Source organism: Marmota marmota, unplaced genomic scaffold, assembly GCF_001458135.2.
Source record: "Marmota marmota marmota unplaced genomic scaffold, marMar, whole genome shotgun sequence".
Taxonomy (NCBI): domain Eukaryota; kingdom Metazoa; phylum Chordata; class Mammalia; order Rodentia; family Sciuridae; genus Marmota; species Marmota marmota.
Genome location: NW_026000001.1, coordinates 2,947,096 through 2,958,631, shown reverse-complemented (window position 1 = coordinate 2,958,631; position 11,536 = coordinate 2,947,096).

The following is an 11,536-nucleotide window of genomic DNA, read 5'->3' as shown; positions in this document are numbered from 1 at the left end:
CTGGGGTGTTGGTGCCGGGGCTCTTTCGCCGGGGGAGGGGAGGAGGCGCGAGCGCGAGCGCGCGCTGTGGGACCCGCGGTCGAGCGCCGCGCGAGGCCGCGCCGTGCATTCCGCGCATTCCCGCCGGGCCTGGGTTCCGCCGCCACGTGGTGGCCCTGCGCTCCGCGCTTACCGTAAAGCCTGGAGACGGTGCGCACCTCGGTTCCCCAGCGTGAGAGGAGGACCGCCCCTGTACCCACCTGGCTGCGCCGTCCCGCCCCAGTGCAGAACCCGCGCAGGCTCGGGCGTGTAGTAGGGATCGCTGGTTTAGGTAACTAGAAGAGCTGAACTGCCGTGAAGTCCAGCAGGAAGGAGGGTGGCCAGCGCCCCTCCCGCTCCCCGTGTGTGCAATGGTGGGGGGCTGCCCAACTCTGAAACCCCACAGAACCGAACAGGGAACCATCATGCCTCGCCAGCAGCCTTAGAGGCTGGAAAGGAGTCGCAGCCTTCCGGTTGGTCTTCTTCCTTTTCCCTGATTATTCACAATCAGTGGTTCAGTGCAAGGGGAAGCGGGTCTGGGACGTGCTTAGCAAACAGTCCATAACATGGTTATAACTGATTTTAAAAAAATAGAGTCTGAAGGGTCTCTTTTCTGAGGGTCAGTTTAGTCAAGATTCGGCGCCCCCAGGAGTCCTGAGCTGTTACCTGGAACAAGATTGTTGTCTGCCTCGGGGAACTCTGGGGTAGTGGGGCCACCAGGGTCCTCCCTGGGTTGTGACACCCCCTGCAAGCTTGGATGGGTCTGGAGGAATTTTGAGAACCCTCCTGGGCCCTCTCTCCAAATCCATGCTTGAACAGAGGGCTCCCTCATACTCACACGAGCCAGGAATGGGCCTCTATCCCTGAGGGCCTCCAGTGTCCCCAGTCTAAGGGAAGCACAGCAGGCCCGTCTCTTGGGGGGGTTCCACCCAGCTCCATGTCATCTCCCAGGGGGTTGACCAAGGGTCCACTGTTTTTATGCAGTTGACGGTGAAACTGAGGCACAGAGGAGCCAGGTACCCTGTCCAGGTTGGCAATGACGGTGGCCGGTTGGAGCCCACAGTCCTGAGCAGAAGCCACAGCCCTCCACCTCATGGGTCCTGTCGGAGCAAATCAGGCTCCTCAGAGACGCTCGGGGGGTAACTTGGGCTTGCAAGAATCCTGCCAAGCCAAGCCACTTCTTTTGCAGGATGTCAGGAAGTTGGCGACCATATGTAGGAAACAGAACAAGAGTGTCACCCAGGCCCCCACCTGCCAGGGGCTGAGAGGCAAGTGTCCATCCCACCTTGAAGTGGATGGGGGCTTTCCCTGGCGAGGCCACAGGGAGGGGGATCAAGGTACCATGCAGGAGGCTGGGCAGAGCCACTGGCCGGGCCTCATTCATGCCTGTGTTCTCATGCAGAGCCAAGGCCCGGTGCTGTGTGGAATTAATTAAAGGTTTCAATTTATATTCAGACAGAGAATTTTTCAGATGACTTTGTGCTGAATCAGCTGGCTTCTCCGCGGCCTCCGGAGCCGTTCACGCCCGTGAGACTTAAACTACAGAGAAACTGAGGTTGAAATAAGCCCCCCCATAAACCGCCCTCGGGCTTCCTCCTCGACTCTCCCTCTGCTTGCCCTGCAAAAGGGGGACCGGATTTGATTTTAAAAAGACAGACAGACGGGCACCAATGAGGGCCCAGAAGTCAGCGCAGGGGTGAGGGGCAGAGGTCTGATGGAGCCTTCTGCTGGGCCATTGGTGGGATCTCTGCCCAGGGCAGTCACCCCATTGCCTAGCCATTCTGCTCAGGCAAAGGGGGACAGTCACAAGTGAAGTGGGCCATAGGTGGGGTCAGCAAGACACGTGGTGGGGGGGGGGTGGGGGGGCAAAGAGCCGCCTGGCCCAGCCAGCTGACGGCTCATGTCAGCCAGGGCTGGGACCCCTCCCTCCAGGCGCCTCGCCCTCTGTGTCCCTACAGCAAGGTGGGGAGTCGCCGTCGGACCCCTGGGAGTGAGGCTGCTAGACCCACCAGCCTGGTGGGGGCCCCTGTCCCCCGACTCCCTGTTCCACCTTCGTTGCCCCTTTGGACTCCGACCACCTGCTAGCCCACAGACAGAGCTGGATGGCCGTCCAGGAGGCCTTGAGGCAGGACGGCCTGCCGTCCGTCCGTCAGCTCCGGGGGACAGGGCCCTGTCTGTTCTGTGCTCGGCTCTCAGGAGCCCCTCAGCAGAGCGAGATGTCATTGCGTCCCACCTGCGGGCAGCGGGGTTGGGGGTGGAGATCTGACTGAGGCCTGTCAGGAGGAGACCTGGGTCAGCGGGCCTGTCCTGTGGGCATGTCCAGCGGGTGTCAGGACACAGAGCTGAGCGCCCCAAGAAGACTGGGACCTGAAGTGTGTCCCTGTGGTGTCTCCCTTCGCACGTGGCCTGAGGGGGACTTGCCCACACCACAGAGGAGCCGGGTGGGGGTGACCCCAGGTTGTCCTTCTTGGTCACAGGACGGGGGGAGTGTCCTGTGTCTGCTGTAGCAATGCCCAAGGCGGGGGCTGAAGATGGCAGACGTCTCTTCTCCTGGTTGCGGAGCAGATTCCAAACAGGGCTCAGCTGGGCCTCTCCCTCCGGGGTCCAGGAAGGCAGGCTCCAGCCTCTGCTGGCCCCAGTGTCCCTTCCTGTGGCGGCCTCATCCAGGCTCTGCCTCCATCGTCACTGTGGCTCCTCTTCAGTCTCTCAGAGGGACGTGAGGTCACCATCGCGGGCTGGGGTCCACCCTCAACCCCACAGCTGGAGAAAGGGATGCGCTTCGTCACAGCCAGGAATGGGCCACCAGATCCTGCACGTGCCGAGGCCTTGCTCCGTGTCCCCCCAGTTAGGGCTTCGCGGCAGGGGACAGGGTCCCGGACACACTGAGGTCTGCCTGTCCTCCAGGGGCTTCTGTTGGGGCCTGAGAGACGCGATGGGCAAGGCTTCTGCAGAGGAAAGCTCGTGACAAGGTGACCTGTGCCAGTCCTCTCTGCTGCCTCCCAGGGGCAGGTGGGCAGAAGTGAGGGGTGGCACGGCTGCTGCCCCTTGTGGGCCTCTGCTTCTCTGTCCTCAGCCTCCTCACCTGTGCAATGGGGTGATGACGGCGTTGGCCTTCCACGTCTCTCCGAGTCGGAGGCAGTGGGCAGGTGGGGTGCCCGGGAACCCGACTCTCTGGGACTTGCGCCTCCTCCCAGTCCCGCACTCTGAACCTGCGCGGGCGGGCGGAATGGAGGCCCAGTGGGGAGTCCTGCCAACTGTCTCCTCAGTGGGATCAATCAGAGGCCAGCAGACCAGCGGCCGCCTGCGGTCAGCGTGAAATCCTGCCACGCGACGTCCCTGCGTCTTCCCAGGTGCCCCGTTCCTTCTCTCCTTCCCAGGGTCTCCTGGGTAGGCAGGGGCTTGCAGCCGCAAGAGGGAAGCCGCTGAAGGTCAGCGTGGGTGGGGTGCCAAGCTTGGCATCGGCCTGCCACCCAGTTCCCACGCATGGCTCAAGGTCAGAGCAGCCCCTGGGACAGAAAGACAAAGGTGAGGTTGGGGGGTCAGACCACCAGGAGGAAGGCAGGGGAGGAAGGAGGCAGTTAGGAGGAATGCGGGTGCTACTGACCACCCGGGCCACAGACCACCTGGCCAGCTGTCCCCCAGACTCAACATCACTCCCCACAGCATCTCATCTAACTGTGGGAGCAGCCTCCACCGGGAGTCACAGTCCTGCTTTACAGAGGAGGGAGAGCGAGTGGCCAGGCACCTTCCGGAAAGCCCCAAGATGCCGTTCACAGAACAGTTGCAGTCCAGTGGCTTTTGGCACGTGGCAGCATTCCCACCATCGCCGCCCCCATCTCATTTGTGAACACTGTCCTCTTCCCCAGAGAACTCCCCTAACCATTACCAGGTACTCGCCTGGTCCTTACAGCCCCGGCCACCGCTGGTCTGCTTCTGGTCCTGTGTCCTGGACACTTGGCATAAACGGAGTCAGAAAGCGTGTGGTCTCTGGCCTGATTTCTTTCCCTTAGTAAAAGGTTTTCAAGATTCATCCACATTGTGGCGTTTATTGGGACCTTTTCATGGCTGAATAGTGCTCCACTGTATGGGCAGACCACCTTTAGTTTATCTGTTCACTCCCTGGAGGGCACTCGGGCTGTGTGTGGCCGTAGGACGCGGGTGTGCAAGTTCTTCTGTGGACGCCTGTTTTCCTTCCCTGTGTGCACAGGGTCCACATTACCGTGGATCACTCGACAGTGGGTTCTGGGGGCTTGAGCTCCCTGGGCTTGGACCCCAGAGAGACCCTGGTCTTTCCGAGAGGACTTCCTCGCTTTCTCTCCCTCCAGCCGGGCCCTCCCCAGCCGTGGTCCTTCCTCTCCCTCTTGCTCACGCTGCTGAAGTCTGCAGACAGACAGCTCTGCAGGAGAAACCGGGTCAGAGCCGGGGATGCTCAGGGGTTGGCCCGGCCCTGGCACCTGTGAGGCCCTGGACTCCATCCCCGGCACCATAAAGCGAGCGAGAGAGAAGGGACTTGATTATTGCTGTGACGTTAGCTGTGACAGGGTGGCGCTGTCCTACCTAGCGGACGGGTTGGTGTACCCAGCTGTGAGTCGATGGTGCGGATCTGCGAGGTGTCATGTCCGATGGTCACTGGACAACCTGCACCTCTGTCCCCCAGAAGAGACCTCCGCAGGCAGCCTCCTCCGCCTGCAGCCTCCTCACCCCGGGGCTGCCTGTGTGATTTCTCTCCCTACCTCCTGCTGCTCCCCGAGCAGGCACTAATAATCTGGTCCCGTGGGCACCAGGAAAATAAAGAAATTCTTAACCTCCTCTCTTCTGTTGCGTTCCCAGTGGCAGGGACCTCAGCCTCCTCTTTCACCAAGGGGCCAAACTGCCATCTGCCCCATCTAGCCAGCTCCTGGGGTTTCCTCTCAGCACAGGTGTGCCAGGCAGCTCTCCGTCACTGTAACAAAATACCCAAAGGTTTATTTTGACTCAGTTTTGGAGGGTTCCGTCCAGCTGGCTGGTCCTGTGGTGGCGAACCATGGCAGAAGGTGAGAGACCAGGAGGGGGGGTCACACCCCCATTTGCTGAAGGACCTCCTGCCTCTCTTAAAGCTGCACCACCTCCGGTGACACTGAGCTGGTGAGCAGGCCTTAACATGGGGGCGTTGGGGACATCACATTGTACCCTGTGGTGCAGCGTGACCCCTGCTCACTGAGGCTTCACTCTGGAGGACTGACGGGTGAGCCCCTGGAGCAGCCCGCCCCGTGACGTGACAGGGTGTGCCAGAGCGCGGGAGCAGGAGGGGCGACCTCTGACCTCTGCCTGCCGGACACCTCTGGGAGGAGGGTGACGTGTGGCAGAGCCTGCCAGGGTGTGTGCGTGTGTGTCAGGCACGGCTGGTGACAGACCACTCCACACAGCACACGGGAGGCCAGGCAACACGCGCACACACACACACACACACACACAACCTCTGTCTATACACCTCACACACTTGCACACCTGCACACCTGCACACAAGCATGCCTAAACACACACACCACACACCGAAGCACGTGTACACAGAATATACACGTGTGAACACGTGCATGCCTGTACACACGTGACGCACACTCATACACCCCCAAACACAACGTGCTACACTCACATGCATGTCTAGACACACAAACACACCCAAACACACCAGCACACACACACTCAAACTCATACACACAGCACACCATGTAAACACACGGGAGCTGGCCTTGTGGCCGGGTGGCACTGACCCTTGGATCAGTGGGAGCTGACATCTGTGCAGGCGGGTCATTCTTGGTCCACTGGGGGCTTGAGATGGGTCCACTGCAGCTTAGAGCTCCAGGTCTCCCCCAGGCCCCTGGGTCACAGGCTGGGGCCCCAGGGGGTGCACCCTGGGGGTCCTCAGGTGTGGGTCGAGCCCCTGAAGGCAGCTGTGGGGCTCTGGGCTCCTCCTCTTTTGCTTCCTCGCCTTGAAGGTCCACAGTTGGTGGTGCCATGTGCCACCTGCCTTGGCCACCCACACCCCACCCAAGTGCAAAGCAGTGAGGTCACTGAACTGAACAGAAACCTCCAAGACTGTGAGTCACAATAACCCTTTCTCTTTATAAGTTAATTATCTCAGGTGTTTTGTTACAGTGATGGAGAACTGTCTTCTTCACTCTCGTGGCAGGTGTATGTGTGTGTGCTGTGCATCTTTTGTTGGGTTTCTTCCTAAGTATTTGATATTCTTGAAGCCAGAACTAGAAAGGCAGGCAGTATAGACAGGTAAGTCGAGTCAGGTCAGATCAAGGAGGCCAATTTTGAGTGAGTCCGGAAAGATGAAAACTCCCCTGAGGGATTGAAATGTTAATTCCTGGGAGCCCTTCCTCCACCCTGATCCAGACCCTGCCCCTGCCCGTTGCCAAGGTCACCTGTCCCAAGAGGGCCCCTCCCTACAGGGAGTCCTGAAGCTGTGGGTTACTGTGTCCAGGGCTGTCCACCCTGCCCTTCCCCCTACCTTTAGGCCACCCCACCAGCACTTCCTAGGCCTCGTCACACCCGCAGGAAGGAGGAGAGAAGAGGAGGACAGCAGGAGGACAAAGGACCCTGGGACAGATAAGGAGGGCAGCCTCCCTTCTTGGCACACCAGGGTACAGCTATGGCCCCTTCTCCCTCCAGGCAGGAGTCTGTGTTACCCCAATTAAATAAACCCTGCTTTATGTCCTTGGCTCTCAGGTTCAGACGTCAACACGGGGGTGGGGGGGAGCACGGCGCATCACCAGTAACCCGCGATGTCATTCTGATGTCACTAGTTCAGCTTTTTTGAACAAGATTCTGAATTGGGAGCTGGTGGTGGCAGAAACCCAAGAGGGCAGCGAGTCCCGTCCGGTGTGGGGCAGGGAGGGCCGGGCCGGGCGGCAGGACTGCGGTGCTGCTGTGGGGTCCACGGTGTGGTGGGGGGGGCTGCAGGGTCTGCTCGTGTGGGGGAGCAGGCGGCCCCCTCGCGGAGGGACGTGTGCTCGGCCTGGCTGTGACTTGGGCCTCACCGCGTCGCTGTTCCTGCACCCGTTTCCGTCTCTGCGCACACTGCCACGTGTATGGTATCAAGAGTCACCCTGCAGCGAGCGACCCCAGGTCCCCGCAGAGGGAAGTGGCACGTGAGGGGACGTCCATAGGATGCAGAAAGATTAAGCCAGAAGGCCAGGTGCGAAGTGCCCGCCCACCATGAGCCCTGAGCCCCGCCAGAGGAGTGAGCGTTGGTGGAAGGGCCAGGGCACGGCGTGAGGAGCGGGGCCCCGGGGGCGAAGGAGGGGACCTTGCTTCTGTGCCCTGTGCTCCCTCCCGAGTGAATGTTACCTATGACTAGAAAAGCCAGCCAGGAACCCCGCCAACAGGGACAGTCCCCCAGCTGCCCGGCCTGCTGCCCTTGAGTGGAACCCTGTGGTTTAGCAGGCAGTAGCCACACTGGGGTCCCCTGTCATGGGGGAGCACTGACAGGTCCCCATTGGCAGGGACCCTGCGTCCTCACGGGACCTTGCTTCCAGCCAACTGGGATGGGATGGGCGGCTGGAGTCCAGGGAGAGGGGATTGGTTCTCGGCCCAGATGCTGTCCCCCACCCAGGCAGGTGGGGACGTGAGGTCACCAGTGGTGAGCACAGGAGGCGGGTGCTGCTTCCCAAGATGCGGCGCGGGCTGCGGCCTCTGACTACGAGGACTGCAGAGGCCAGAGCTCAACCCGGGCAGCGCGACGGTGGCTGGGGTGGGGCGAGGTGGGCAGAGCCGTGGGCCAGGCTGGGGAGGGACTCGGAGAGGGACCTGGGGCAGGGACTGGCCCCTGGGGGCCTGGGCCTGGGCCCCGAGCACCAGCAGCGGCGGGCCCTGTCGGGCAGGAGGGTTCGTCCACGTTAATGGACGATTTGGGAGAGTCTGCGGCCATCGGGGCTGGACAGGGAGCTTGCAGGAGGCCGAGGACCCACTTGAGGAAAGGGCTGAAGTAGGACCCGTCACAGCAACAGGGACAGCAGGGGACAAAGAAGGCCCAACCCACGTCCATGAGAAAGGGGAAATGAGTCCTGATCTTAGAAGGTGGCAGACGGTCTCTAACGTGGCCGTGGGGATCCTGACGTCCGCCCCTCTGTGGGCCTCCCCTTCCGTGTGGCCTTGCTCAGGGGAAGTGGCGGGAGGCCCTTCTGGGGTCAGGCTGGCCCTGCTGGCCCGCCTGGTGCTGCTGCGATGTTGCAGGGACCCTGTGGACGGTTCACGTGGCCAGGACCTGACGTCCCTGGCCAGCAGCCAGTGAGGTGGCTGCAGCCCCCAGGGCCCTGTGTCTGTGAGACACCCAGACCCTGAGGGCCAGCCAGCCCCTCGTCCAGTGCCACATGGACCATGCCATCCCAGAAGGTGCTGTTTTCGGCCACTGGACGCTGGGCAGCTTTGTGACCCAGTGACAGAGCGCCGACACAAAGGGAGGTGACCTTCTGCCCCTTTCTAAGCCCACTTTGGGGCCCGCCCTCCCCTGGCCCATTCTGCAACGGGACACCCCGCCCCTGGTCTGCCTCTGGCCTGCCACCCCTGCTGCCCCACCTGGACACTGCCCTCTGCCTGCTCCTCTGGGCTGTCCTCTGGGGGCTGCAAGTCACTGCCTGTACCTCTGCCCGTGAGCAGCAGGCTCTGGGGGTGGGGCTGGTCCCGCTGTGTCCCTTCCCCCATGCCTGGGGACCTGTCCTACAATTAGGTGTCAGTGTCCCCACCCCAGGTTCCCTGAGGACATTCTGAAACCACTACCTCGCCCCCCGAGACCCTCTTCACCCAGTCCCCCCTCCGTCGAGCTCCCTTCCTTCTGTCCAAGGCGCTGGGTCCCCAGGTGCGTCATGCTTTGGCCATCGATGCCCTCGGGGCTCTGGGGAGGAGGGAGCCCAGGGCTGGCGGCTCGGCTCAGGCCTCCCTCTGGACAGGCCGGCAGCTGAGTTTGGAAGCCAGGCGGGAGCACAGAGCCCGGGCGTCATGAGATCCAGGGGCTGGCGGCCGTCCACCCCTTGCGAGACGACAGGCCCGGACCAGGGTTCGGGAAGGCAGCCCGTCGGCCCCATCGCCCGGAGGCCAGGACCCTCCCCTCGCCCTCTGCCTTCGCCCTCTGCCTTCGCCCTTTGGTTGCTCTGGGTCTTTGCCCTGGAGCCCGGCTGGCAGTGCCCAGGGCCCCTCCAGAGAGCATGCAGGGAGATCAGGGGGAGACTGCCGCCCCCTGTGCCAAACTGGGAGGTTGGCACAGTCCGTGGGAGCTGCCGCAGGCCCACGCGGCCGGTCAGGGAGCTGGCCTTGGGGTCTTCAGAAAGAGGCCTCTGATTGGAAGACGGTTTTGTGGCTTTGGCCTGTAGTTTGTGTGCACGGGATTGGGCGTAGGTAAGGTGACCAGCCGGCCAGCCTCTGCTGGTGACCGGACGTGGGGAGGGCCAGCTGCCCCGCAGTAGCCGTCACAGTGGCTCTGCAAACACTCTGCCCACCTGCAGGGCCCGGAGGGCTGAGCCTTCAGAGCCAGGGAGAGGAGCCCTTTAGGGCCAGATTCGGAAGTTTGGAAACAGAAGCCTTGGCCTTGCTGACCAGCCGCGGCCAAGCGCCCTGCGGTGGAGTCCCCTCGCCGGCCTGGGTGCATGCGCCAGAGGCTTGGAGGCAGGAGGGAGGGCGCCGACTTACCTGGGGTCCCGCAGGCCCCGGGCTCTGCTGGGGACAGGCGTGGGCGGGGAAGGGACAGAGGCCTGATCCACCTCGCTCAGCCACTCCAGGCCACTCGAGGCCGTGTGGGCCGAGGAACCTCCGCAGGCTCAGGGCCGCTCCAGCCCTGGGACTGGGACCCAGGGCTCTTGGTGGCCAGTCACCACCGTGTGCCTCTCTCTCGCTTCCTCAGTTACCAGGATCAGACCCTTGAGGAGGCTGCGTGTGTCCAGCGGAGACCCCAGAGGGCGGGAGAAGTGCCGGAGGCCGAGGAGGGTGGGAGGCCGGGTGACTCCACCCTCTGTCCCCGCGCGGTCCCCAGCCCACACTGGCCCCTGGTCTTTGTGCACGTGGAGGTCTGTGGTCCTCGAGCTCTGGCCTCACAGAGGATACGTCTTGAGTCCCACTCCTCCCGGCTCCGTGTGCCCAGCGCGGGGGAGCCTCCCTCTGAGAGGCGACCAGGGGTCCCCAACAGCAGTGGGTCACGCTGGCTGGGACACACGCAGACCCTAGGAAGGAGGACACAGGGATGAGCTCCTGCGGCGATGTCCTGCCCTGACTTCAAGATCTGATCAGAGGTCCCAGCGGGGTTGACGCGCGGGTGGGAACCTGGCTTGGGTTTCTTCCCTTCTCCAGAGGGTGACAGAGACGCGGACACCTAGGGCTCTGCACGCTTTCCCGTGAGACCTCCACGTGTGGGTGGTTTTTGATGACGTCTCTGGACTAGATGAAAAGTAGTTTCCCGGTTTCTCCAAGCCACGGAGGAGGCGTGTCTGGTGACCAGCCACAGGGCGCTGCTCCCGGCTAGTGACTAAAACGAGGGCTCTGAACACCTGCTCATCCAGCCGGCCAATGAGAAGAGATTCGCCTTCAGGAGACTGTCACTAAACACAGCGGAATCGGTGAAGGCCCTCGGCGGGGGAGTCCGGCTGCTCTGGCCTTACGCCCACCAGGTCCTTTTCTGTAGTCCACTGCCGTGGTCTAGGGCCCTAGAGCCGTCGGCGAAGTGACCTTAAGGAAGGTCCTGAGGTCAGGTGAATCGGGCGCCTGCCGCGTGCCCTGGAGAGTCACCGTGAGCGCTGCCCGTCAGAGGCACAGGGAAGCCCTGCTGCCGCAGGCGCCGCGCCTTGGGACCCGATGCCCCTTTAAATGCGGTGTCTGTCCGCGTCCTTTGGAAGCGTTCCAGAAATCCGACTTGGGAAACGCTGCCCGGGCACAAGTTTCAAAGTTATGTAAAAGGGTATAAATAGTCCGTCCTCCCCTCAATAAGAACAGGAAAAGGCCTTGCTGGGGCGGGGGCCGGGGGCGGGGGGGTGGTCCAGAAACAAAGCGAAACCATAGCCCGGCCCCCGCGGTGTGTGCCCTCTGTCCCCACGGCCCCCAGCACAGGGACCACCTCGAGGTCAGCGAGGTGACAGGTGCCCTTCGTGCTGTCCTGAGTCACCTGTCGTCCATGGCTGGTGAAGCCGCCTCTTCCCGCGTGCGGATGCGCTTCCTGGATCCGCTGGCGCTGGCCCTGCACCAGCTTCTTCGCTAGTCATCTGTGAACTTGAACCTGGAAGTGGAGCTTGTAGCGATTCTCCTGTGGCTGGAGAGTTGCTTCTCTGAGGGGTGCTGGGGATTGAGCCCGGGGCTTCACCACTGAGCCACGTCCCAGCCCTTTTGTTTTTTTATTTTGAGGCGGGGTCTTGCTAAGTTGCTGAGGCGGGCCTCAACTTGCCATCCTCCTGCCTCAGCCTCCGGGGTCACTGGGACTTCAGGCGTGCGCCACTGTGCCCACAGGAGTCACCTTTTTATCGATGTTCGTCGCCCTGTTTTCTCTCTCTTGTTT